A 27,334-nucleotide genomic window follows, 5' to 3' on the forward strand; every position below is an offset into this window, starting at 1 on the left:
ATCAGCCAAGTAATGGATAGACAAGCAACGACTACGCCGTTGTGCGGCAGCAATAATAAGTATGTTATAACGAAGTTATAACAATTCCTTTGTTCGTGTTACGCGACAACGCTGTTTCACGGGTTTTGGTAAAAATCTCATTCAAAATGGGCTTGCTATTAGGGAAAATGCCAGTGCTACCTTTTTTCCCGGGTTTCATAAAAAAATAAGTTATTTTTCTCGGTCTATTAGTGGAAATGCCAATGCTATAAAAAAAGCTAGGTTTCCTCAAAAAGATCATTGAAAATAGGTGCTCTATTAGCGAAAATCACTTCACTGCCTTTTTTTTCCCGAGTTTCGATAAAATATTATTCAATTTTCTCGATCTATTAGGGAAAATAAGGTTGCTGCCTTTTTTACCGGGGTTTTGTAAAAAGTAGTTACTTGGTCATTAGTTGTAGCTTGTCTATTAGTATTGACTTTGCTCATAGCAAATAGAGAAATGGGATAGGACTTGAGTTCGACTTGCCTAGTGTCTTGTCTACGTGTCTCTTGCTCTAGTACTGTAGCTTATCATCTTATCTGCTTGGCCCCGGTTTTGAGTTATAGCGCTGTTAGCATTGGTTCCACTCTCTTTATTAGTTGAATTACCTGTTTTGAGTTCAAGTATTAAAAGCCACCTGTTTAAGTCTTGTTAGATGTAGTTGGTTTCCTATAGAGTGGGTTCGGTCTAAGAAACAGGGAAATAAGCCGGATAGGCAGTCAAGTCCGATTTAGATGTCGGAGCCCCAAGCCTTAAATACAGTAGAAGCATACTTAAATACAGTAGAAGCATACTGAGGTAGGAGCAGTGCTAGGCTAAGTAACTGTAAAGCAAGCCTCAAAGCCAGGGGGAACTCATATTTATAGACAGGAGGGAACGACTTAGATATAGGGATATCTGATTGGAAGAAAGGAATAGTAGGCTCGGAAGCTTTAGCGAAAGTCCTAGTTCCATATTGAGTTATTGTTGACATCGGTTTCGTACTGATAGGCAGGAGAGGCAAGGTTGCAAAAGTTCCTAATAGGCTTTAAAGATAGGAGTGGTATAGTGAAAGGTTAATGTCAGAATGAGAGTTCTAATAGGGGCAGACATGTATAAAGAAAAGACAGGCTCACTTCTGAACTCAGTAATGTTAGGAGCGGGCCTAATCGCCCATAACTAAAGAAATAAATTGAAGAATGCAATAAAAGATAAAGTCAGATTCATAGGCTAGAGTTAAAGAAAGAAAGTGGGGAAGGGCCTACTCCCTACCGCCCATAACACATAACATAGTAATAACAACAATGAATGGAAAGAACAAGTAAAAGAATCGCACTACCGAGCCCCAGAGCTAACTACCACGCTAACGACTTCGACTATAACATAGTGGACTTGGCCCGTAGCTTGTATTGTATTAATTGCTTGGTGGATCTAAATCAGTTATTGAAGAATCAAAACCCAACAGCAAGGCTATTTGCATGTAGCCCTATTCTTGTTAGTAGCAGTATAAGAAGTGGGGGAGAAGCAAGGAAGCGAGGCCCTAACTTTAGAGCTCATATCATATATGCCGCTACAGGTCTAATACATAGTTTAGTTAATACAAAGTTTCATTCTTTGGCTTATGACTCTACTTCTTAGTCGGTAAATCCCCTTACTCATTCTTTTCATGCGGGGAGCTCAACTCTTATGCTTGCTGCTATTAGTCTACTATTGGTAGCTACAGTCCTGGCCAAGCTACTACAAACAGTCAAGTCAGAACAAAACGGGTGTAGCACTAAAGGGCAGCTAGGTCCAAGCAACTACAACAGTTACGCGGCGAGTTATGAGCAAGTCTAGACAGTGGATTCCGCTAATGCTTTAGGGGGTTAGGCTCAAGTTTAGCCTGTCACTCTCTTCTTTCACTTGAAGGGAACTTTGCTCTCTCAATGGCGAGTGCTTCATTTGTGGTCTAATTGAATTGCGCTCTGTGTCGGTGACAACCTCTTACTCAGATCTAGTTTAGAAGTCCCTTCTTTAGCCAATAGAAAGAGATATAATATAGAGATAAGGAGAGTCCCAGTCCAGAAAGTGAAGGTTAGGCACTCTAACAAAGTGTTTTTTCCCTAACCTAAGAAGCACTCCCTTAAAGACTAGTAGGCATTCTCAAGTAAAGGTCCCAAAGGGATGTCTGCCCCTTCTTAAGCAATGACTCTCCCTTCTTAAGCAATTACTATGAAGGATGTGCATCTTTGGCTAAATGATTAATTCATATTTAGTGTGCTAAAGTTCTAAAAAGCATCGGGCCAATCGTCCATTATCAGAGTCACCATTTCAGTAATTACGAGGAATTTCTCCATTTTGAATCCTTTCCTTCTTTTCTTTGCAGACAAAATGTCCCAATCACTTACCTTGGTTTACTATAAACTCACTCTTGCCAATCACTTACCTTGGTTCACTATAAACTTACTCTTGCTAGGATTCCCAGATAAGAATAGAGACAGAAATACTTAACTCAGAATAGATACTGAAAGACTTAAAGGAAGAAAATAGAAATCCAACAAAATAGCCTTTACCTGTTCCCATGTATGTAGCTAGACTTGGTTCTCATTGCGCTCTCTCAAAGAAAGAGAAATAGAATAAGAGTCGAGCCTAAGAGAGTCCAACTTAGGAAATATAACATTTTGCTATCCCTAGTTCTAGCGTCTGAGCGGGAGTTAGTTCCTTATCGAGTTGGTCACGCGTCTCGTCAAAGAACGTAACAATTAGGGGAATCCTAAGTTCCCACTGAAGCAATACAATAGAATGAACTAAAGCCAACTTGAATAGTTCATCAGCATCATTTATTTCTATTTTGAATCGATGGAGATTGATTGCATGTCTCCGCTCTGGAAAACAGGCATGATTCAATGTTATGTCTATTCCACTTTCTTCTTTTTTACTTGTTTGAGAGCGGCGCTATCGCTTCCTTTGGTCAAGTGGGGCTATTTATTATCCATCCCTTGAATACATCTCCTTACTCTCATCCCAGAGAATGGAGAATTGTCATTCATGATTTCAAATGTAAGAAAATCCATTATTCTTGTCTATAGGGGTGTCAGAGACCTAAATTAGCAATTGGCTCCCCATTTAGAATTCGTCCTACTTACCCCTTTGAAGTCTCCCTTCTCTGTTCCGGAGTCCTAGAAGGAAAGCAAAGCTAGGAATTCTCTTTGGTCTTAGCATCACCAAGTGGGCTCTCGAATTCGGTCTGCCAAGAAGACACTAACCTTCATCCACAATCCCTAGCTCTCTTACTTAGTGCAACTAGTACAGCTTCTTTCTCTTTTCTTTTTTTAGTAGCCCGGTAGGATTCATGCTTTCCACCTTCTCTTTATTTGGAACTAAGGCAGGATTCATGCTTTCCATCTTCTCTTTAGTAGCCCACGAGTAGCGATGCCTACGGGTGCTGCGCCCACATGCAACGACTCCTACGGGCGCTGCGCCCACGTGCAGCGGCGCATACGGGCACTACGCACTCATGCAGAGGCGTCGCAGGGCAACGATGCCTGTTGCCCGCTGGCACACCACCCATGTGCGAGCCGCTCGTGGGCAAGGGCAGCATCTCCCCCCCACATAGGCTGTCGTTGGCTGGGTGGCGGTGGCCGCAACAAGTAGCAAGAGATGGGGGGGTTAGGGTTTGGGGCAAAAAGATAGTTTTGCCCTTGTGAATTTGAGAAATTCTAATTCTATCCTTTTGTCCAAATTATGAAAATACCCCTCACAATTCAAAAAATTTCCTACATGTCCTTAATTTCATAAAATATTAATTAATTAAAAGATTTAATTGATTATTATTATTATTATTATTATTATTATTATTATTATTATTATTATTATTATTATTATCTAGTAGTTCTACATGATAATGATGTGTACATGTGATGTATAAGATGTGGACGGATGATCATGGACCGTGTGATGTGTGTACTTGTGATTATTATTATTGGAGCCTACGAGCCTCTAATTTATTTCTCGTTTATTGTCGGGCCTACGTGTTTGTGATTAAGTTGTAATTACACGACGATGTGCAACGGGAGTGTAGAAGCGATAGTGGGACCCACAAGACTGAGATGGACAATCGCGACGTATGGAGATGCGTCGAGATGTCGACGGAACCGACGATGATGAGATGGATGATCATAGGGCATAGAGATGCGCCACCGTACACATATATCTCGATTTGAGTGATTAGACCTACTAGCTCGGGCCTAATCATATTAGGATATGGTCCATGATTATCTAGTATGATTGCTCATTTGATGTGTGATTATTTATATACATACTAGATATATATATTTGCATGCGATATAGATATATATTAAATATGTATGTGTGTGACACGTCATATTAGGAGACCAAATCAAAAATCTCCTCTCTTTATAATATTAAGTCGGTAAACATGAGGCAATTAGATTGACCCACATGGCCTTCCATCATTCTAGGTAGGGATCGATTCTCGACATAGGTTGAGTTGGTTGAGTCACTCGAGGCTCACCTATTTCGCGATTCGCTATCTTACCTACGACATAGAGATATCACCAGTGACCTAAGGGTATGGTATGCTTGGTCGAGTCACTTGAGGGCATATTGTCGAATCAGAATTATCTTGTAACGATGGTGATGACTTAACTAAACACTATCGTTAGTCGAGTTACTCGAGGCCATGGTGGTTCGGAGGCCGAACCGGATGAGAATCGTAAGGAGTTGTGATTGGCAAGAGTTGCCTACCTTTATGGGCTTAGCGTAATTGGTCGAGTCACTTGAGATTACGTTAAGACGCCGATTGGATCCCGATCCCCACTAGAGATCTGCCAGGGGTCTCTAATTCACGTACCGGAGGGAGTTGTGTGATTCGTGAGAAAATAGTAAGAGTAGATTAAGATAGAAGTCCTTATCTTAATTATTTATTTTTTTACAAAATCTGCATGTATTTATTTCTACTACATCTTTATTTTCAGAAATATGTTGCATTTAAGTTCCTTACATGGCATACTTGATGTCAACCGTCTCAATGGTCCAAATTATACCGATTGGCTCAAGGGCAAGCGAGGATGAGATCTCTCGCTACATGAAGTACATAGATGACTCCACTCTTACTCAGTGTTACATGTTAGGCTTCATGACTCCTGAGTTACAGAGACAACATGAAAAGATGGATGTCAGATCCATTCTCCTGTATCTACAAAAATTGTTTGAGGAATAGGGAAGGACTCCATGGTATAAGATATCCAAGAGTCTCTTCCATACTAGGATGATTAAGAGGACACCGGTTCGGAACCATGTCCTTAAGATGATTGAGTAGATCGAGAAACTCACAAGTCTAGGAATGGTCCTAGAGAATGACTTATGTGTAAAACTTGTACTTCAGTCCCTACCAGATTCATTTTCTCAATTCATAATGAATTTTAATATAAACAAGCTTGAGATGACTCTCCTTGAGCTCCTCAATATGTTGAGGGAGCCAGAGAGCACCATCAAGAAAGAAAAGCTAGTTCTCTATATTGGTGAGACCAAAACGAAAATGAAGGTAGAAAAGTCCCTTAAGAAAGGCAAGGACAAGGGCGGATCGGGTAAGCAAAGGTTGCTTAGAAAGACCCAACAAAGGATAAAGGTCAATGCTTTCATTATGGTAAAGATGGGCACTGGAAGAGGAACTGCAAAAGGTACCTTGTAGAGAGGGTGAAACAAAAGCTTAGAGGAGCTTCAAGTATATTCATGATTAGTCTCCAATTGTTAGATTTTTGTGATAGTGTATGGTATTGGATACCGGTAGTGCTTATCACATCTATAATTTGTTGTAAATTCTGACAAAGCCTAGGAGATTAGCGTAAGGATCTTCTCATAATGGTTTATTTATGCTAGGCAGTGCTCCACATGTCATGAATGTAAGTGCGTCCAAGAGGAAATAAGATGAGGTGAACAGTGCATACTTGTGACATTATAGGCTGAGTCATATCTATGAGGGAAGGATTCAAAAGTTGCTTGTTAGGACTCTAGCTAGGAGAGTCCTAATTGAGTTTCATTGAGAGGGGCATTCATATAAAACCTACCTAGCCGACCCTTATTAAAGAGGTGAAGAGGCTAACTAAGGATAGGATTGTTGAATATCAGATTTTGATGATGAAGTCAATTGTCATTTGTTATCTAATCCATATGTTGAGATAAGTGTGCAGGATTAACTACAATAGAAGTAAGACATACAGCAGGAGTTACGCCGGAGTCAAGACCATAATCATGTTGAGGGTTCGAGAGTTCGATGGAAGTCCAAACGGTCGTCGGAGGTTCTGTAGGAATAAATACGAGAAGTCCAGGAGCTTGCTAAAGAAGCTTATCGGAACTCGCAAAGTGGATCATCGCAAGTCCAAGAGTGTGCCGGAAGTCTGCTGGAGCATCGCCGAGGGTTCGTTGGATGTTCGCCGGAAGTTCACCGGAAGCTCGTCGGAAGAAGCGATTGATGCACCAAAGCAAGTTATAGTATTAATGTCTTAAATATTATAGTTAGCATGTAGATTAAGTTAGAAATGGGAGGTAATCTCATTAACTTAATCTGGGGGCAATTGGGCCCTTGACAGACCCAAATTGGGCCGAATGGATTAGCCCATTCGGACCTAAAATTCCTGGCAGGCGGTGGCACCGCCTAGGAGCTCAGTCTCCCAGGAATGCTGGGCGGTGGTACCTCCCTTGTCAGGCGGTGGTACCGGTTGAGCTCGATCTCCGAGCAAAGTTAGGCGATGGTACTACCCCTGTCAGGTGGTGGTACTACTTGAGCTCCGTCTCCAAGCAATGTCAGGCGGTAGTACCGCCTAGTTATGGTGGTAGTATTGCTAGGACCCCAGAAATCCGGGAGATGATATGTTTGAGCTCCAAATTTGAACCGGTTAGGGCCTATATAAACCCCACCCTTTCTTGCATGAAAGAGCACTGAAATCTTAATCTTATTATGAGAATTTGAGAGATCAAAAGTGTTGTAAAAGGCCAAAAGTTTTTCTCTCTCTTTTCATCTAAGTTTTGATCATTCAAGAGAGGAGTGAAAATCTGCAAGGGTTGTCTCCTAAGCCTGTCAAAATGAGTAAAGCTATAAAAGGGTGGTTGGCCTTCGCCTATTGAAGGAAGGCCTCTAGTGGACGTCGGTGACCTCATTTGAGGAGGAAGCCAAAAGTGGATGTAGGTCAAGATTGACTGAACCACTCTAAATCTCAGTTTGCATTTACATTCTGCTCTCTATCTTAATTGCAAACAACCTCCATTACTTTTCTTCAACTGTACTTCGCTTAATCTTAAGTTGAAGAACTTTTTGAAATAGTTTTTAATCGAAAGTGTTTTTATCATACGAACATCATTTTAAATAGTCAAAAGTTATCTGCTGCACTAATTTACCCCTCTTAGTGCTCTTGATCCTAACAATTGGTATCAGAACGAGATTAACTCTCAATTGGATTAAAACCCAAGAGAGATGACATACTGTCACGGACTTAGCTGGTTTTGCCTAAGTCGTGCGGCACCCTTGCGTGTCCGTCCGCAAAGGTCAACCTTCCCGAAGCCTCCCATTGTCCCTTAGGACCAACAAAAGAGAGAACGGGTTAGAGAGAACGCCTTAATCAGGATCCACAAGCAAACATCTCCGAAAAACACTTCATAGACAATGCAAATTATAAACAGACTTTACAAGCTCAGAATAGTTGCACAACAAAGGGTAAAATGGTCCATTATAGATCAAAAATCTCTCGCACGTGTCCACATGACACAACCTTTATTTAAAAGCCTAAAGAGGCCACCAACCCAACTAAAATGGGACTATTAAGCCTTCGGGCGCCCCTCTACATGCTGTACAAGGCATGAACATGCCAAAAGACACAGACATACATAAGCATTACATCAAACATCCTGTTTCGAAGTTTGTCCGTGACATTCTCCCCCACTTATTCCTTCGACGTCCTTGTTGAAGCCTTTCTCGATATTGCAACTCATCGCCTTTGCTAAGTCTTCAATCTTCTGCTCTAGCTACAATGCGTCTCTTAGCTCCTAGCTGCTCTCCGCTGCTGTTTTTGAGTAGTCGAACCTTTGATCCGCCATGCTGCTCAACTCACCAATGACTCTGACTCTGGTGTGGGGTTGGCTGATTTGTGTTGATCCTTGTTGATTCCTACGGATCCCCCAAATGAAGGAAAAGACCATCCTTACTGCACTAGTCTCTCAAATTTCTCATGCTGCTTGAACTGTGTGGATGCTTGTTGGAGCTTTAACGAGCATCGTCTCGCAAACATCTGAAGTTTTGGGTCATTCCTCCATAAAATTTGCTCATTGACTCTTCTTTCACTTAGTTGTCACATCCAAGTAGGTTCGCATCACTTCCGCTTTCGATTGGCATTTCGTTGGGAAATGAAGCGGACAATCTACTCTCAGTAGCACTGATCACCGTTGGTGAGGATTTGACAATTATTATCTTCCATTATCTTCGAAGGGTCTTTGAACTTGTGCAGAGCTCCTCTGCTGGATAGATAAGAGAATTTGGGTACTCGGTTTCGCCCATTCTCTTAAGAGTTAAGAAGGCAAAGGTTACTTGACTTTGCCCGCCTCCTCGAGGTTGTACTCCATGCATTGAGCTAGTTACTGGCCTTCGCTTGCTCTTTGCTCACACTTCTAAAGCACTTGAAGTGTTTGCACTCCTTGCGTTGAGTTAGTTATTGTGATTCACCTTCTCAATGCCATCGAACTTCTGGAATGCAGGAAGTTTTCACCCCAACTTAGAGTAATTCTCTCATAGGTTTGGTCGCCTCTGGGATTGTACCGTCTTCTCCATCAACCCTGCCACCTACTCTACTGAGTAGCAAAGGTACAACACCGCGTACTGCTTACTTCGTTCCTTGGTTATACACTCTTGCATGACCCGAAGTCCTTCACTTTCGGCTATCTTGATGAGAAGTTCATTGACACTGGTCTTACGAAGTTCCTCGGCCTCTGCCCTTCAGCCTTGTCTCGGTACTTGGAGATTGCCTCTGCATGCTCCACCTCCTTGGCCCCATTCACGACCAAGCACTCTCCCTCCATGAGAGCAAGGGATCAATGACTTTCACGGAAGTCCCACCTCTACGGTATCATGGCGCTGCCATGCCCATGGCCCTACTATCCGTCGCCTCGCATCTGCATCCATTTTCTTCATGATCAGTAGATATGTCTCCGTGGTACTCCTCTGAGTCCACCTACATTCTAAATGATGCTTAATTTTGGATAGCTAAGTCCCTCTGGACTCGTTGTCGCTTCCTCGTCTCTTTCGACCCCCTGCTTCAACACCTTTGTGTTCTCCAAGCAGTCTGTTTGGTCGATGGAAAGATAGACTGCAACTCCCACACATGGCCTCTGCCATTGCGTTGTAGGGTTTGCACCGATTCTGTTCTCCTTAGCTTCCTTGGTAGCAACGTTCGCTTACTCGACCTTATCCTCTGACTTGCCGGGCTCCCTTAAGCGAATATGAGCTCTAGAGCAATCTAACTCTCCAGTTGCTTCGATCATACCTTTACATGATCAAGTCCCTCCCAAGGAACTCACTGGTACTTGCATTCAAACTTTTTCCTTGGTGTAACATAGCCCCCATATGCTGATGACCAAGGTTTTCATCAGATGCAAAATTTGATGCACGCACGGAAGACCCGCCTGTTAGGACTCTAGCTTGGAGAGTCCTAATTGAGAGGGACATTCATGTAAAACTATTAGGACTATAGCTAGGAGAGTCCTAATTGAGAGGGGCATTCATGTAGGAGGTGTTTTCTTAGAGAAGAATTAGGAGTTGTCAGGGAATAGGAGTCTTGACTAGGAGTCATATTAGGAGTTGGTTAGAAGTAAGAGTCTTAAGTAGGAGTCCTATTAGGAGTTAGGGTTTAGAAGCCCTATAAATAGCCATGTATTCCTTCTCTTTTCATAAGAAATAGATGAATCTTTTCTGTAGCCTTTGAGCAGCAACTTGGAGGGAGGAACCCCTATAGAGTTCCAAGGAGGCCGATCCCCTAAAGAGATCAACCCCAAGTTTAGAATCTGCAAGGGTTCTAACACCTGGTATCAGAGCAGCGTTCTTGGCATCTCGCTGCCCTTCCATTGCCATCCATCAACCCTCCACAACCATCCAAAGCAATTCCCACAATTGCTTAAAAGATCATCGCCAAATTCCACCATCATCTCCACCACCGCAGATCAACCTTTGATCTCCCAGTGAATTGCAACAGGTTCTGGTTTCCTACCTTACTACTGCTGCAATTTATTTATCCCTATCCGAAAATCCAAAAAAAAAAAAAAATTCGTTCCTATATTGCTGCAAATTTTCATCGTAAGTTGCTGAAATTTTTCGACGAGAATTCTGCTATCGCAACTTACACCAATTTTCTTGCTGTTACTGTCGAAATTTTATTGATGGACATCCTTGCTATCATATAAACTGAGATATTGCTGTCAACTCTCTCCTCAAATCTCTCAAATTTTTTGTGGAGATTTTGTCGAGAAACCGCTATTTCTTCGACGATAATTCTGCTCTTACAAGACAACGTAATTCTGCAGCAAACTTTCACTGATTTTTATCAAACCTATACATGCCTTTAACTCATCAACAAAAGAGAGATCTTAAAATCACAGATTTGGAGTCATATACTATGGCATCTGAGGAGGCAATCAATGCTAAATTTGAAGCCTTTGAGGCACGAATGGAGGATAAGATTCGGACTCTCACCGAATTCAATTTGGGCCGACCACCAAGCCCGAAGAAATCACATCAAGGAGAGAGCTCTAACCAATCACATCATGCCCAAAGAGATGACTTCCAAGAGAGGGGAGGCTCTATGACCGACCCCAACTATTTGCGCATGAGAGTGGACTTCCCTAGATGGGAAGAAGGAGACCCAGTTGGTTGGATCTCGCGTGCTGAGCGATATTTTCGGTACCATAAAACTGCGGATGCATCCATGGTGGAAATTGTAGCTATACATCTTGAAGGGGATGCCATACAATGGTTTGACTGGTTTGAACACACTTATGGAGCCCTTTCATGGCGACAATTCAAAGAAGGACTACTGATCCGCTTCGGACCAACTTATTACGAGAACTTTGATGGACAACTAGCAAAGATCCGACAAACCTCCACCATTCAGGAGTACCAAACCAGGTTTGAAAGGTTATCTAATCAAACTCGTGATTGGTCTGAAAAACAGTTATTGGGGACTTTTATTGAGGGCTTGAAGCCGGAGATCCAAGGAGAAGTTAAAGCGCGACAACCATATACGCTTATGGCAGCCATCTCTTTCGCACGACATCAAGAGGAGCAATTGAACCATGAAGCTCGGAGGACTAGGGTCACTCCTCAACCAATAATATTGAAGCCCTCAGCCCCCCCTACTATTGACCAAGTCCCTACACCAAAGAGGTTAACAAGGGAAGAGCTTCGGGAGCGATATGCGAAGGGGTTATGTTGGCATTGTGACGAGCCATGGAGCCGTGAGCATCGCTGTAGTAAAGGAGGACTTCTTATGATTGAACCGATAGAAGAAGAGGTCATTGAACACCCAAAAGAGAGCCTTGAACATAAAGAAGAAGATGCGGAAGAAGAGCCACAACCGACTGACGTTACAGTACACGCACTAGCCAGCTACTCAAACCCGCAAACGATAAAAGTTGGAGGCCTTCTCAAACAACAATCGATCACTGTTCTCATCGACATGGGCAGTACTACTAACTTCCTAAATAGTAAGCTTGTTGTTCGGATAGCATTACCTATCGAGAATCGCTGCAGGTTTGATGTTAAGGTCATCGACGGACGGATTTTGAATTGTGATCGTAGGCGCCCGCAGGAGAAACTATTGCTGAAGGACCAAGAGATAATTGCAGATTTCTTCCTTCTCCCTCTTAACAATCATGAGGCCATGCTCAGAATTAAATGGTTGATGACATTAGGTGATATTTTCTGGAATTTTATGAAACTAATTATGAAATTTTACAGTAAGGAGAAACAGGTGACATTGCACGGGAAACGTGGGGGCGACATAACAACGATTTGCACACAACAAATGGAGAATGTTTTGCATAAAGCATGCATCGGCTTTTTGGTACAACTTAAGCAGCAAACTAAGGAAGAGCCAATAGAATTTGAAGATCCAAATCTACTTCCTTTACTTGCTGAATTTTCAAATATATTTGACGAACTATGCAACCTACCTCTCACCCGTCGGCATGATCATTGTATAACGATTCTTCCAAGAAAATCTTCAGCAAATACTTAGCCATATTAGTATCTATATCTCCAGAAGGATGAAATAGAAAGGATTATAAAAGAGATGCTCGAAACAGAAGTTATTCGGCCGAGTTGCAACCTCTACTCTTCACCGGTGCTACTTGCACACAAGAAGGACGGAACATGGCGAATATGCATTGATTACCGAGCTCTCAATGGCATAACCATCAAGGATAAATACCCTATTCCAGTACTAGATGAATTGCTATATGAAAGGGAGCACAAATCTTCACAAAGATGGACCTTTGATCCGGGTATTATCAAATACGAGTGTACGAAGAAGTCATACCGAAAACCGCCTTTCGAACACACAACGACTACTAGAAAATTTTACTTTCTTCAACAAAAGGTGGGATATCTTGGGTATATCATATCAGAGGAAGGTGTGACGGTGGACCCCTTCAAAATTGGAGCAATGCAAAACTGGCCGACTCCGAGAAACATAAAATTGCTATATGGCTTTTTGGGTTTAACAGGCTACTACCGCAAGTTTGTGAAAAACTATGGAAAGATCAGTGTACCACTTACTTCCTTACTGGAAAAAGATGTCCTCCAATGGTTGGACAAAGCCTCCACTGCCTTCGACAAACTTAAGGCAGCCATGACGACGACGCCGGTGCTAACACTACCAGATTTCAACCGACCCTTCATTATTGAGGCGGACACATCTGGAGTCAGAATTGGAGCCATTCTCATGCAAGATGGTCGACCACTCGCATACACTAGCAAGGCATTATCTCCCTCCTATCAAAATAAGTCAACATATGATAAGGAGATGCTCGCCATTGTGCGCGCAGCAACGCGGTGGAGACCCTACTTGATTGGTCGACGATTTCAAATTAAAACCGACCATAAAAGCCTCAAGTACTTTTTGGAGCAAAAGATATCATCCCCTAAGCAGCAAAAATGGGTAACAAAACTTCTTGGATTTGATTATGAAATAACTTACAAAAGGTGGAAAGAGAATATTGTTGCAGATGCGCTTTCGCAGCTACCTGAGCAAGCTGAATTTTCGGTCGTTTTACTTCCAACCAGCGACTTCCTTGAGGATATTAAGATGGAATGACAGGAAGATTCGGAGACCAGTAAGATACAAAAAAAATTAGAGGAAGCACCAAGCTCCGTGGCTCATTACAATCGGGACTCAAAAGAATTACACTATAAGGGACGCATTGTGCTTATGATAAATTCTACTTGCATCTTCACGAGTAGATTTTGGACCAAGTTATTCTATATGTAGGGTACTAAATTGAAAAGGAGTATGGTATATCACCCACAAATCGACGGTGAGACAGTTGTAAATAGGTGCTTGGAGACAGCCCAAGGCCACCCACCAAATATGACTACCCAAAGAGAACTCCAGACCCAGCGAAGTGCCATTATTGATCGACGGATCGTGACTCGACGACGACGACCCACTAATGAAGTTCTAATACAATGGGCGAACCTACCAATAGAAGATGCCACTTGGGAGAACTATGACGACTTGAAGATCAAATTCCCATAATTCATGAATCATCAGCCTCGAGGACAAGGCTGATTTGAAGAGGGCGGGTCTGTTAGGACTCTAGCTTGGAGAGTCCTAATTGAGAGGGATATTCATGTAAAACTGTTAGGACTCTAGCTAGGAGAGTCCTAATTGAGAGGGACATTCTGTTAGGACTATAGCTAGGAGAGTCCTAATAGAGAGGAGCATTCATGTAGGAGGTGTTTTCTTAGAGAAGAATTAGGAGTTGTCAGGGAATAGGAGTCTTGACTAGGAGTCATATTAGGAGTTGGTTAGAGTAAGAGTCTTAAGTAGGAGTCCTATTAGGAGTTAGGGTTTAGAAGCCCTATAAATAGCCATGTATTCCTTCTCTTTTCATAAGCAATAGATGAATCTTTTCTGCAGCCTTTGAGCAGCAACTTGGAGGGAGGAACCCCTATAGAGTTCCAAGGAGGCCGATCCCCTAAAGAGATCAACCCCAAGTTTAGAATCTGCAAGGGTTCTAACACCTGGTATCAGAGTAGCATTCTTGGCATCTCACTGCCCTTCCATTGCCATCCATCAACCCTCCACAACCATCCAAAGCAATTCCCACAATTGCTTAAAAGATCGTCGCCGAATTCCACCATCATCTCCACCACCGCAGATCAACCTTTGATCTCCCAGTGAATTGCAACAGGTTCTGGTTTCCTACCTTACTACTGCTGCAATTTATTTATCCCTATCCGAAAATCCAAAAAAAAAAAAAATTCGTTCCTATATTGCTGCAAATTTTCATCGTAAGTTGCTGAAATTTTTCGACGAGAATTCTGCTATCGCAACTTACACCAATTTTCTTGCTATTACTGTCGAAATTTTATTGATGGACATCCTTGCTATCATATAAACTGAGATATTGCTGTCAACTCTCTCCTCAAATCTCTCAAATTTTTTGTGGAGATTTTATCGAGAAACCGCTGTTTCTTCGACGATAATTCTGCTCTTACAAGACAACGCAATTCTGCGGCAAACTTTCACTGATTTCTATCAAACCTATACATGCCTTTAACTCGTCAACAAAAGAGAGATCTTAACATCACAGATTTGGAGTCATATACTATGGCATCTGAGGAGGCAATCAATGCTAAATTTGAAGCCTTTGAGGCACGAATGGAGGATAAGATTCAGACTCTCACCGAATTCAGTTTGGGCCGACCACCAAGCCCGAAGAAATAACATCAAGGAGAGAGCTCTAATCAATCACATCATGCCCAAAGAGATGACTTCAAGAGAGGGGAGGCTCTATGACCGACCCCAACTATTCGCGCATGAGAGTTCAACACCGAGCAAGTTGCTCACTATGCCTTAATGGCCATCGGAGAGGAGGTAACGAATTTAATTGATGCAGATTTATCATTTGATGAATTATTAAATGCTTTCCATGACTTATTTGATGAAGGCAAAATAATTAGTAGAAAATATAAAATGTTAAAAAAGGAGCATGATAGTCTTATTAGTAATTTCAATAAATTAAAAACTGAATATCATGATAGTTTAGCTCTATGTATAAAATGCCATGATCTAGAAACTCTTCAAAAGGAGAACTTGCTACTTAAGGACACCTTGAAGAAATTCGAGGTTAGTAGAAAGTCTTTGAATATGATCCTTACAAATAAGGGTCACGTTCCTAAAAGAAGTGGAATCGGATTTGTGAGAAGTCCTCACCAAAATCCAACCACCTTCATTAAAGTCCCTATCTTACATGTTCGGCACCAAATCAAATGTAACTTTTGTTGCAAACATGGACATAGAACTTATCATTGTCCATTCAAGAAAGTTAGTCCGAACAAACTGATTTGGGTTCCTAAAGGAACCATGATAAATTCTATGCAACATGATAAACAATTTAGATCAGTTTTTGAGACACCCAAAAGTAAATGGGTACCTAAAAATCATCTTTTCTTGTAGAAACATACACCATCATAAGCTAGGAGCAAGAGATATTATCTTGCTTTTTGGGTTCTCAACGTTCATGACCCGAGATCTAAAAAGACTCGTGATGCTCTTTAGCCTAAATGATAAAAAGAGGATTAGTAGAATTAATACTACTAATTATCGAGTGATATTGATACAATCCTATTTGATCCCTCATATTTTGGAGCTCATAATTCCCCCTGCACACATCCTTTGGATTTTCGAATTCATCACATTCATTCTTCTTCATTTTATTTTCGGATCCAACTTATGTCTTGCAAGCCAAGTTTGTCATAAACTAGCAAAGCTTACAAACTTGTATAATAAGTCATGAACATGCCAAAAATTGTATACAACATTTGAAGTAGAGTATGCACTTCACAAGATCTATCATGAACGTACAAAATCTCTCATCTTGTGATGGAAACCTTTACGTAATTATGTAATTAAGATTGATTGCTTCTCAAATAAAAATTTACTGCAAATTGAAAACGTCCACATCAGCCCACACAGCCCTCAAAATAGTGCTCATCGACTATAGGCGGTGGCACCGCCTAGCTGGCGATAGCACCGCCGGCTGTCATGGGTAGCAAGCGGTTGCACCGCCCAGCCAGCGATGCCACTGCCTGACTCTGCTCCCTTTTAAAACCGAGCTAGGGCCGGCGGTAGAACTGACCCCAATTCACTCTCTTCTCCTCCTAGCAGTTCAAAAATCTTCTCCACCTCCATTCCTCCCCTTTAGCTGCCCAAAAACTGCCCATTTCGTGCAAGATCAAGAATCAATCATTCATCCTCTTGAAGATCTCAATTAAGGTATTTTATAAGAGGCTTTTGATTTCTGTTTTGAATCATCTACTTTTGCTCATTATTATCTTCCTAAATAGCAGTAGTTATGGGCTCTAGAAGACCCTCTAGGGAAAAGGGAAGAGGAGATTAGAAGAAGACTTTGATTCCACCCTTTTCGATTCAAAACTTCATGCCCAAAAATTTGCTTCCATAGAGTTTAGAAATGTCCATAAGGGAAAGTACGGTGATCTAAATAAACTAAGTAATTTAGAGACAATTCAATGGTTTGCAAATTTAGATCTACTCCCAATCCTACAAATTAGTGAACCCATCTACCCAAGACTTGTTAGGTTGTTTTACAAAAATCTACATATAGATAAAAAAGAAAGAGTGTCTACCTATCTCTTAGGATAACATATTTCCATTATAAATAGATTCATTTGTGATATGATAGGCATTCTTGTAAAAGATAGAGGTCGTTATTTTAGAGGATTGTGGGATGATGAAATAGTTGGGACAACGTACGTCGAAGCCTTAGGAACAATTTTTGGTAATCCCAACTTAGTGATACTTCCTAAAAGCTGTGAACATCTATTACCACTAAACACTAAAGTACTTCATCATATTCTAATTAGTATCATTCTCTCTAAACAATACCATCATGATGAAGTGAGTCAAATGGAACTAGGAACCATGTACTAGATCATGAAAGGACATAACATCTGTTTTGGTTACCTTATCCAACAAAACATGATAGAAATATCTAAGAAAGACATGATACTTTCATATGGTAGTATAATCACTAGAATACTTAATGCCTACGATATTCCAATACCACCCGACGAAGAGGTAATAAAGGTAGATAGATTTAGTGCAATAAATAAAATTCTACTTCACCGAATAAGATGTTTATTTAGAAATGGAATGTGGGTTAAAATGCCTAGAAGAACCGATCCCCCTCAACCTGAACTAGAACAAAAAACACTAATCTTTAGGGGTACTCAATCTCCTCCAACTAGTCCTTTTGAGGAAACACATCTATTTAACCAAGCTCCTACATCATCTATCGAAGACATAGGGATTCAGATGTATCGCTTTAAACAAAGACAAGATCGGCTTGAACATCGGCAAGATCAAATCCTATCTAAGCTATAGCAAATTCATCGGCAATTTGACTCCTTATTTTGGTATTTTAATTTTTCACCTCCTGAATGAGCTTGTATATGTAAATGTGGTCACAATTTATTCTTGTCTTGTTGTAACAATTATGTTGTTGTAAACTCTTTATGCTACTCACCTTCATCACAATGCCCCTTGACTTGATAACTATTAATCCTTGATATGTTTTACTTAATGTATTATTTGGTGAGCATATGCAGAGTTAGGAATATTAATGTAGATTGAACATCGTTTTCGGATTTTCCTTAAATCTCTTTACGCTACTCATTTTCAAAATTTTCATGATCACTTGAGATTGAATGCTTCTATAACATATTTACTTTATAAGTTGAAAATCTTGTGCCTTGGTTTCCATGATGAGCATATTATACTCTCATTGTGATTTGAGAAGATTCATACATCGAATTCTTAATCCTTGAGCACTACAAAATTGTGTCCGAATGCATGAACTTATTAAAATTATTTTTCAAACTTTCTTGATTCAATGATCAATCACTTAATGCTATGATGAGAAGTTTACACGATTACATGTCTTAATAATATGTTGGAAATTATGTGTTTTGGATACAAAAATTTCCATGATGATAAGCATGTGTTATTTTCATGAGTGTATTTGAAAAACATATGACAAAAATGTGTTCGAATGCATGAACTTATTAAAATCATTTTTTGGATATTCTTAATTCATTCACTTAATTGCTATAATGAGAATTTTACACTATTACATGCCTTAATAACATGTTGAAAATTATGTGTTTTGGATACAAAAATTTTCATGATGATAAGCATGTTTTATCTTCATGATTGTGTTTGAAAATCTATAGCAAAACCATGTCCGAATGCATGAAAGTGTTAAATTTTATTTTTGGATTTTCTTGATCCTAATATGATTTAGTATTTCTCTTCCAGACTTAATGTAGCTTTCATAAGCATATGTCATATCAAGTTTGTTTCATATGATTGACATATGGAATCAATTAACAAATGCATCTCTCATAGACTTATCATGTGAAAAATAGTTTTTCGAGAAATGGATTCGATGAAATGATTCCTTCTTGAAAAAGGAAGATCTTTTTTAACACTTGCAAGGATTTGATTCACATATATATCTTGATCCTTGCAAAAATAAAGCGTGATTTAATCTCTTATCGATTTTAACTTCATTCAAGTAAGCTCACAAATGGCTTTCCTCCTTCATGCAAAAAGATAATGACAAATAAAAAGGAAGAAGTAATGAAAGCTATCTCCATGTCATGTTTTCCTTGAGATGTTTGTATAATTGGTATCATATCACTCATTATTGAAAAATGACATGAATCATTATCGCATTTATGCTTAAAGTTTGCTTAAATAGTTCTCCTTTTTGTTGATGACAAAGGGGGAGAAATACATGGTAAATTGATGATAGAATTGCTATGAGTGCCATATTTGAATTATGTTAAGATATCAAAAGCTTGCATGGAAATATATGATAAATTGGTGATAGAATTGCTATGATTGCCATATTTGCACTATGTCATATTTAAGATATCTAGAGCTTACATCGTAATTCTACAAATTGATATCTTGTCATGTGATGAAATGCTATGATTGCTATACACTTGAAATGTTTGCATTATGTTAAGATATCAAGAGCTTACATCGTAATTTTACATATTGATATCTTATCATATGATGAATTGCTACGATTGCTATCTTTCATATTTGAAATGTAAGACGTGAAAATGAATGTCAAGCCTTGACATCATTTTTAGAGAGATATATCATGATAGGAATCATGATGGGAGTATTGATAAGGTTAAATGAACTTAACTTATCAATATGTCTCTTGAATTCAAAGGCTTTGAATTCAAGAATGACTTATCTCAAGTATGACATATAGATAAGGGGAGTTAAGGTTAACTCCATTATCAATTGATTGTCATCATAAAAAAGGGGGAGATTGTTGAATCTCGAATTTTGATGATGAAGTCAATTATCATTTATTATCTAATCCATATGTTGAGATAAGTGTACAGGATTAACTATGATGGAAGAAAGACATGCAGTAGGAGTTATGCTGGAGTCAATACCATGATCAAGTTGGGGGTTTGAGAGTTCGATGGAAGTCCGGACGGTCGTCGGAGGTTCTGCAAGAACAAATCCGAGAAGTCCAGGAGCTTGCCAAAGAAGCTTGTCAGAACTCGCTAAGTGGATCGTCGCAAGTCTAGGAGTTTGCCGAAAGTTTGTTGGAGCATCGTCGAGGGTTCGTCGGATGTTCGCCGAAAGTTCGCCGGAAAAAGCGATTGACGCACCTAAGTAAGTTGTAGTATTAATGTCTTAAATATCGTAGTTAGCATGTAGATTAAGTTAGGAATGTGAGGTAATCCCATTAACTTAATTTGGGGGCAATTGGGCCCTTGACAGACCCAAGTTGAGCCGAATGGATCAGCCTATTCGGACCTAGAATTCCTGGTCGGTGGTGGCATCGCTTAGGAGCTCAGTCTCCTAGGAATGCTCGGTGGTGGTACCGCCCCTGTCAGGTGATGGTACCACCTGAGCTCAGTCTCCAAGCGAATTCAGGCAGTGGCACCGCCCCTGTTAGGCGGTGGTACCTCTTGAGCTCGGTCTCCAAGCAGTGTCAGTCGGTAGTATCGCCCAGTTATGGTGGTAGTACCGCCAGGACCTTGGAAATCTGGGAGATGACATTTTTGAGCTCCAAATTTGAACCAGTTTGGACCTATATAAACCTCACCCTTTCTTGCCTGAAAGGGCTTCGAAATCTTGATCTTATTCTAAGAATTTGAGAGCTCAAAAGTGTTGTAAAAGGCCAAAAGTCCTTCTCCCTCTTTTTATCTAAGTTTTGATCATTCAAGAGAGGAGTGAAAATCTGTAAGGGTTATCTCCTAAGTATGTCAAAAGGAGTAAAGCTGTAAAAGGGTGGTTGGCCTTCGTCTATTGAATGAATGCCTCTAGTGGACGTCAATGACCTCATCGGAGGAGGAAGCAAAAAGTGGATGTAGGTCAAGATTGACCGAACCACTCTAAATCTCGGTTTGCATTTACATTCTGCTATCTATCTTAACTGCAAACTGCCTCCATTGCTTTTCTTCAACTATACTTCGCTTAATCTTAAATTGAAGAACTTTCTGAAATGGTTTTTCATCGAAAGTGTTTTTATCGTACGAACGTCATTTTAAATCATCGAAAGTATCCGCTGCACTAATTCACCCCCTCGCCCCTCTTAGTGCTCTTAATCCTAACAAAGATTAGTTTGGAGGTTGCTTCTTAGAGAAGCATTAGGTGTTGGTTAGAAGTAGGAGTCTTGAGTAGGAGTCCTATTAGGAGTTGGTTAGAAGTAGGAGCCTTGAGTAGGAGTCCTATTAGGAGTTGGGGTTTCGAAGCCCAATAAATAGTCATGTATTCATCCTCTTTTCTCAATGAATAGATGAATATTTTTAGTAGCCTTTAGAATTCCAAGGAGGCCAATCCCCTAAAGAGATCAACCCCAAACTTAGAATCTACAAGGGTTCTATCATTACTAAAGGATGAATATTTAGATCTGTTCGACGAGGAGCCATATGCAACTTGTGAGCCTTGCCATCGTGGAAAAATGACCAACTCTCTATTTAGTGGAATTAGAGAAAGAGCTACTGAGTTATTGGAACTTATACATAGTGATGTATGTGGTCCCATGTCAACTCATGCCATAAGTGGTTACTCCTGCTTTATTACTTTTATTGATGATTTCTCAAGGTATGGACATATGTACTTAATGAAGCACAAGTTTGAGGTTTTGAGAAATTCAGAGAGTATAAGAATAAAATGGAGAACCAAACTGGAAAGAGTATCAATACTCTTCGATCAGATTGAGGAGGTGAGTACTTGAGTACAAAGTTCACATAGTTCCTTAAGGACTATGGGATTTTGTCCTAGTGGATACCTCCTTATACACCCCAGCTCTATGATGCATCCGAAAGGAGGAATTGTATACTGTTAGACATGGTATGGTCCATGATGAGTTTCGTCAACCTCCCCATCTCATTCTGGGGATACACCCTAGAGACCGTAGCTTACATTCTGAACAAAATACCAACTAAGTCGGTGGTGTCTACTCCATTTGAGATATGGAAAGGGATGAAGTCCAATCTTAAGGTTGTTAAGATTTGGGGCTACCCAACCCACATCAAAAGATACAACCCCGATAAATTGGAATCCAAGACAGAACATTGCATATTCATGGGATACCCTAAGGAAACTAATGGGTATTATTTCTATTGAATCTCAGATTTTGATGATGAAGTCAATTGTCATTTGTTATCTAATCCATATGTTGAGATAAATGTGCAGGATTAACTACGATGGAAGAAAGACATGTAGTAGGAGTTACGCCGGAGTCAAGACTATGATGATCACGTTAGGAGTTTGAGAGTTCGACGGAAGTCCGGACGGTCGTCAGAGGTTCTACGGGAACAAATCTGAGAAGTCCAGGAGCTTACTAAAGAAGCTTGTTAGAACTCGCCAAGTAGATCATCACAAGTCCAGGAGTTTGTCGGAATTCTGCCGGAGCATCACTGAAGGTTCGTCGAATGTTCGCCGGAAGTTCGCCGGAAGCTCGCCGGAAGAAGCGATTGACGCACCGGAGTAAGTTGTAGTAAATGTCTTAAGAAATATCGTAGTTAGCATGTAGATTAAGTTAGGAATGGGAGGTGATCCCATTAACTTAATCTGGGAGCAATTGGGCCCTTGATAGACCCAAATTGGACCAAATGGATCAACCCATTCGGACTAGAATTCCTACTAGGCGGTGGCACCGCTAGGGTTGGCGGTGGCACCACCTGGGCTTAGTCTCCGAGTGATATTACGCGGTGCAACTGCCCCTGTCAGGCGGTGGCACCGCCTGGGCTCAATCTCCGAGCGAGACTGGGCAGTGCAACCGACCCTGTCAGGCGGTGGCACCGCCCAAAGGCTCAGTCTCCGAGCTGTCAAGCGGTTGTACCGCCCTAGTCAGGAGGTAGTACCGCCAGGACCCCGGAAATCCGGGAAAAGATATTTTTGAGCTTCAAATTCAAACTAGTTTGGGGCCTATATATACCCCACCCTTTCCTACATGAAAGGGCACCGAAAATCCAATCTTACTTTATGATTTTTAGAGCTTAAAAGTGTTGTAAAGGCTAGAAGTTCTCCTCCCTCTTTTCTTCCAAGTTTTGATCTTTCAAGATAGGAGAGAAAATTTTGTAAGGGTTGTCTCCTAAGCCCGTCAAAAGGAGTGAAATTGTAAAAGGGTGATTGGCCTTCGCCTATTGAAGGAAGGCCTCTAGTGGAAGTCCATGACCTCGTCGGAGGAGGAAGCCAAAAGTTGATGTAGGTCAAGATTGACCGAACCACTCTAAAATTGTGGTGCTCTCTGGTTTGCATTTCTTCTTGCTGCTTACCTTACTGCAAACCTTCATATGTGCTTTACTTCCTGATTACTTTTGTTGTACTCTTTTACAAACTCGCTTTCAAGTTAAGTTTCCAAAAATAGTTTTACGTCGAAAACGATTTCATCGTACGAACGCAATTTTAATCGTCTAAAGTTTTTCGCTACACTAATTCACCCCCCCCCCCCCCCCTCTTAGTGCTCTTGATCCTAACAATTGGTATCAGAGCAGGGTTAACTCTCCAACGGATTAAAACCCAAGAGAGATGGCATACGCCGGAAACCAAGAGGGCCACTCTATTACACGCCATCCATGTTCAATGGGACGGACTACACCTATTGGAAGATCCGAATGAGGATCTTCCTTATTTCAATGGATTTTGAACTTTGGAATCTTATCAAAAATGGATTTTCGAAGTCTTCTCTTCCAATGATCGATTGGAATGAATTGGAGAAGAAGACTTTCGCTCTTAATGCAAAGGTTATGAATGCCTTATTTTGTACGCTTGATAAAAAAGAGTTTAATCGTGTTTCGGTTTGTGAATCCGCGTTTGATATTTGGCATACACTCGAAGTAACTCACGAAGGCACAAGTAGAGTGTAAGAGTCAAAAATCAATCTTTTGATACATTCTTTCAAACTTTTCTGAATGAAACCGAGCGAGACTATTGGCAACAAGTACACCCATTTCATGGATGACATTAATGGTCTAAAAGGACTCGGCAAAAGTTTTTCGAATTTTGAGCTCGTAAATAAGATTCTAAGATCCCTTCCTAAGAGTTGGGACCCTAAAGTCACTGCTATTCAAGAGGCTAAAGATTTAAACAACTTCCCTCTTGAATAACTAATCGGGTCATTAATGACCTATAAAATGACTTGCAAGGCTCATGAAGAGTAAGAAGACATCTTTCCAAAGAACAGGAGGGATATGCCACTTAGAACTTTAGATGACCACTTGAGAGAAAACTCAAGTGATGAGGACTGTGACGATGACTTGACACTTCTAACAAGGAAATTCAAAAAATTCATTAAGACAAACAAGTTTAAAAATGACACAAAAAATAAACTTGAACCCAGAAAGGATCAAGTTATTTGCTACGAGTGCAAAAAGCCGGGACACTACAAAAGTGATTGTCCCCAAGCCAAGAAGAGAACATCAAAGAAGAAAGTGCTCAAAGCAACGTGGGATGACTCGAGCGCGTCCGAAGAAGAGGAGTTCAACACCGAGCAAGATGCTCATTACGCCTTAATGGCCATCGGAGAGGAGGTAACAAATTTAATTAATGCAGATTTATCATTTGATGAATTATTAAATGCCTTCCATGACTTATTTGATGAATGTAAAATAATTAGTTGAAAATATAAATTGTTGAAAAATAAGCATGATAGTCTTATTGGCAATTTTGATAAATTAAAAACTGAATATCATGATAGTTTAGCTCAATGTGAAAAATGCCATGATCTAGAAACTCTCCAAAAGGAGAACTTGCTACATAAGGATGCCTTGAAGAAATTCGAGTTTGGTAGCAAGTCTTTGAACATGATCCTTACAAATAAGGGTCACGTTCCCAAAAGAAGTGGAATCGGATTTGTGAGAAGTCCTCATCAAAATCCAACCACCTTCATAAAAGGTCCTATCTTACATGTTCGGCACCAAAGCAAATGCAACTTTTATTACAAATATGGACATAAAACATATCATTGTCCATTCTAGAAAATTAGCTTGAACAAACTGATTTGGGTTCCTAAAGGAACCATGATAAACTCTATGCAACATAATAAATAATGTAGATCAGTTTTTGAGCCACCCAAAAGTAAATGGGTACCTAAAAATTATCCTTTCTTGTAGAGACATACACCATCACAAGCTAGGAGCAAGAGATGGTACCTTGATAGTGGATGCTCAAGGCATATGACATGAGATCCATCTCAATTCTCTAAGCTCACTAGCATAGACGGAGGCTATGTCACCTTCGAAGACAAAAACAAGGGTAAAATCATTGGCAAAGGAACCATAGGTAACAAATCCAACTTCTTTATTGAAGATGTTTTGTTAGTTGATGTTTAAAACATAACCTCTTGAGTATTAGTTAATTATGTGATAAAGGATATATCATCAAATTCGAATCTAATGCTTGCATCATTGAAAAACCACACAAAAACACATCTATGATTGCATTAAAACAGAATAATGTATATTGAGTCTGTTTGGTCCAGTTGTTTATTGAGTCGGTTTGGTTCAGTTAGAGTCAAGTAGAGGTTTATTTAATATTTATTTATTATTGGAGTTCAAGTCCTGATGAACTCTGGGTGGAACTCTATAAATAGGGATGTAACTGCTTCTTTTCAGTAATATATTAAAAAAATACTATTCTATCTTTTGACAAACCCTAGGAGGCCGATCCCCTCGAAGTGATCAAAGAGGGCCGATCCCCTCGAAGCGATCAAAGAGGGCCGATCCCCTCGAAGCGATCAAGGAGGGTTGATCCCCTCGAAGCGATCAAGGAGGGCCGATCCCCTCGAAGCGATCAAGGAGGCCGATCCCCTCGAAGCGATCATTATCATCCCTATTTTTCTCCATTTTCTCCCCTTTCTTCCACGATAAGATCTTAGGGTCTTATCAATTGGTATCAGAGCGACGATAAAACTTTAGGGCCTTATCAATTGGTATCAAAGCGATGATCCTTGGCGTTCTCGCTGTGTTGCCATAGCTATCATTCAAAAAAAAAAAAAAAATTTGTGAGAAAGGGTGAAGCCAGCAGCCCCGCACGCTGTTCCTTCTCAACGAGAAGGAACCTTTGCTTCCCTGCGCCGACCACCACTGCCTCTCCTCCACCGCCGGCGCTGCTTCCTGGTTGGTGACCACCGCCGCTGTTGCTCCCCAGCCAGCGCCCACCGCTGCCGCTGTGCCCCGGCTCGCAACCTTCTCACCTCGCCTCCTCACTGCCCGCATCTCGCTCGAGCGAGAAGGGCCGCGGCCGCCGTTTCCCAGCCAACGGACCACCCATCGTCGCTTTTACCATCGGCGATGCTGCCCTAGCCGCACCGCCATCGCTGCCTTCCCTTGGTTGCAGCTTTGGCCGTGAGATCTGTCGGCGTCACTGTTTCTGTGGTGCGATAGAAACATAGCAGCCGCCGATCCCTTTGCTGCCGTAGGCGTCGGTTGCCTCTACCGCCGCCGCTGTTTCTCGGCCACTTCAACACCACCCCTCTCCTTTGTTGCCAAGCCACCACCGCTGCCAGCCACCATGCGACAACCGCCGCATGCCTCCCAGCAGCCGATCCTCCTTGCTCTACATCCGTAGTGCCAGAAACAGGGCAACTCACCGATTGCCCTTGTTCCCAACCGTGACACCGCCGACTCCTCCTTCTCCACCGCTGCCACTGTTTCTCGGCCACACGATCACTGCCGCACCGCCGTTGCTAGCATCGCCAGCGGCTCTAGCTGTGGTGCGATAGAAACAGAGCATCCTGTTTCCCATCTCCAGCATTGCAACTTCCTGGCCAGTGACGATGCTCGCTGCCTTTTTCTCCATCGCCGCCGCTGCTTCCCGATCGATCGATCACCGCCGCCCGCCTTCCAACCGCAACCCTTGCCGTGCCCCGCCCCCCTTGAGTCGCAGCCGCAGCTGCCAATTGCCGCAGCCCTCGTTGCAATGGTTGCAGAAACAAAGCTTCCTCTGTTGCTGCAGCCCCCGTCGATCCCGGCCGCGACCCTCGCTGCCTCCTTCTCCACCACCAACGCTGCGCTCCGGCCAGCAACCACCATTGCTGCCAGCCACTGTAGCCTTCTCCTCAACCGCTCGTGATCCTTCCGGCCAACTCCTTCGGTGGTGTGACAAAAACAGAGTACACAACAACCACCACGCAGCAACAAAAACAATGGTACCCTCTACTGTCGCAGCCGCCGATTGTAACCACTGTCGTCGCTCCTGGCTAATGACCAACCCCTCGTTCTGCAGCAGCCGCCCTCCAACAGCGAACACAGCAACTGCAGCAAGTATGCTGCCTTGCCTCAACCCCAACAGCGCACGCAACACCGATTCCTCTTCTCAACCTTGGCCGAATCAACGGTGCCTCCCTCTTGCTTAGCATATTCTGCCGCAACCAAAGGTTGCCATCACCACAGGTTGCCATCATAGTAGCCTCAACCCCGTTGCTCGGCGATCGCCCCTTGGGTCGCAGCAACTGTAGCCACTTCAACGTAATCGCCTTCCAACCTCGGCGCTCTCACCTCATGCA

The sequence above is a fragment of the Musa acuminata genome, chromosome BXJ3-7 (genome assembly GCF_036884655.1).
Source record: "Musa acuminata AAA Group cultivar baxijiao chromosome BXJ3-7, Cavendish_Baxijiao_AAA, whole genome shotgun sequence".
Classification (NCBI taxonomy): Eukaryota; Viridiplantae; Streptophyta; class Magnoliopsida; order Zingiberales; family Musaceae; genus Musa; species Musa acuminata.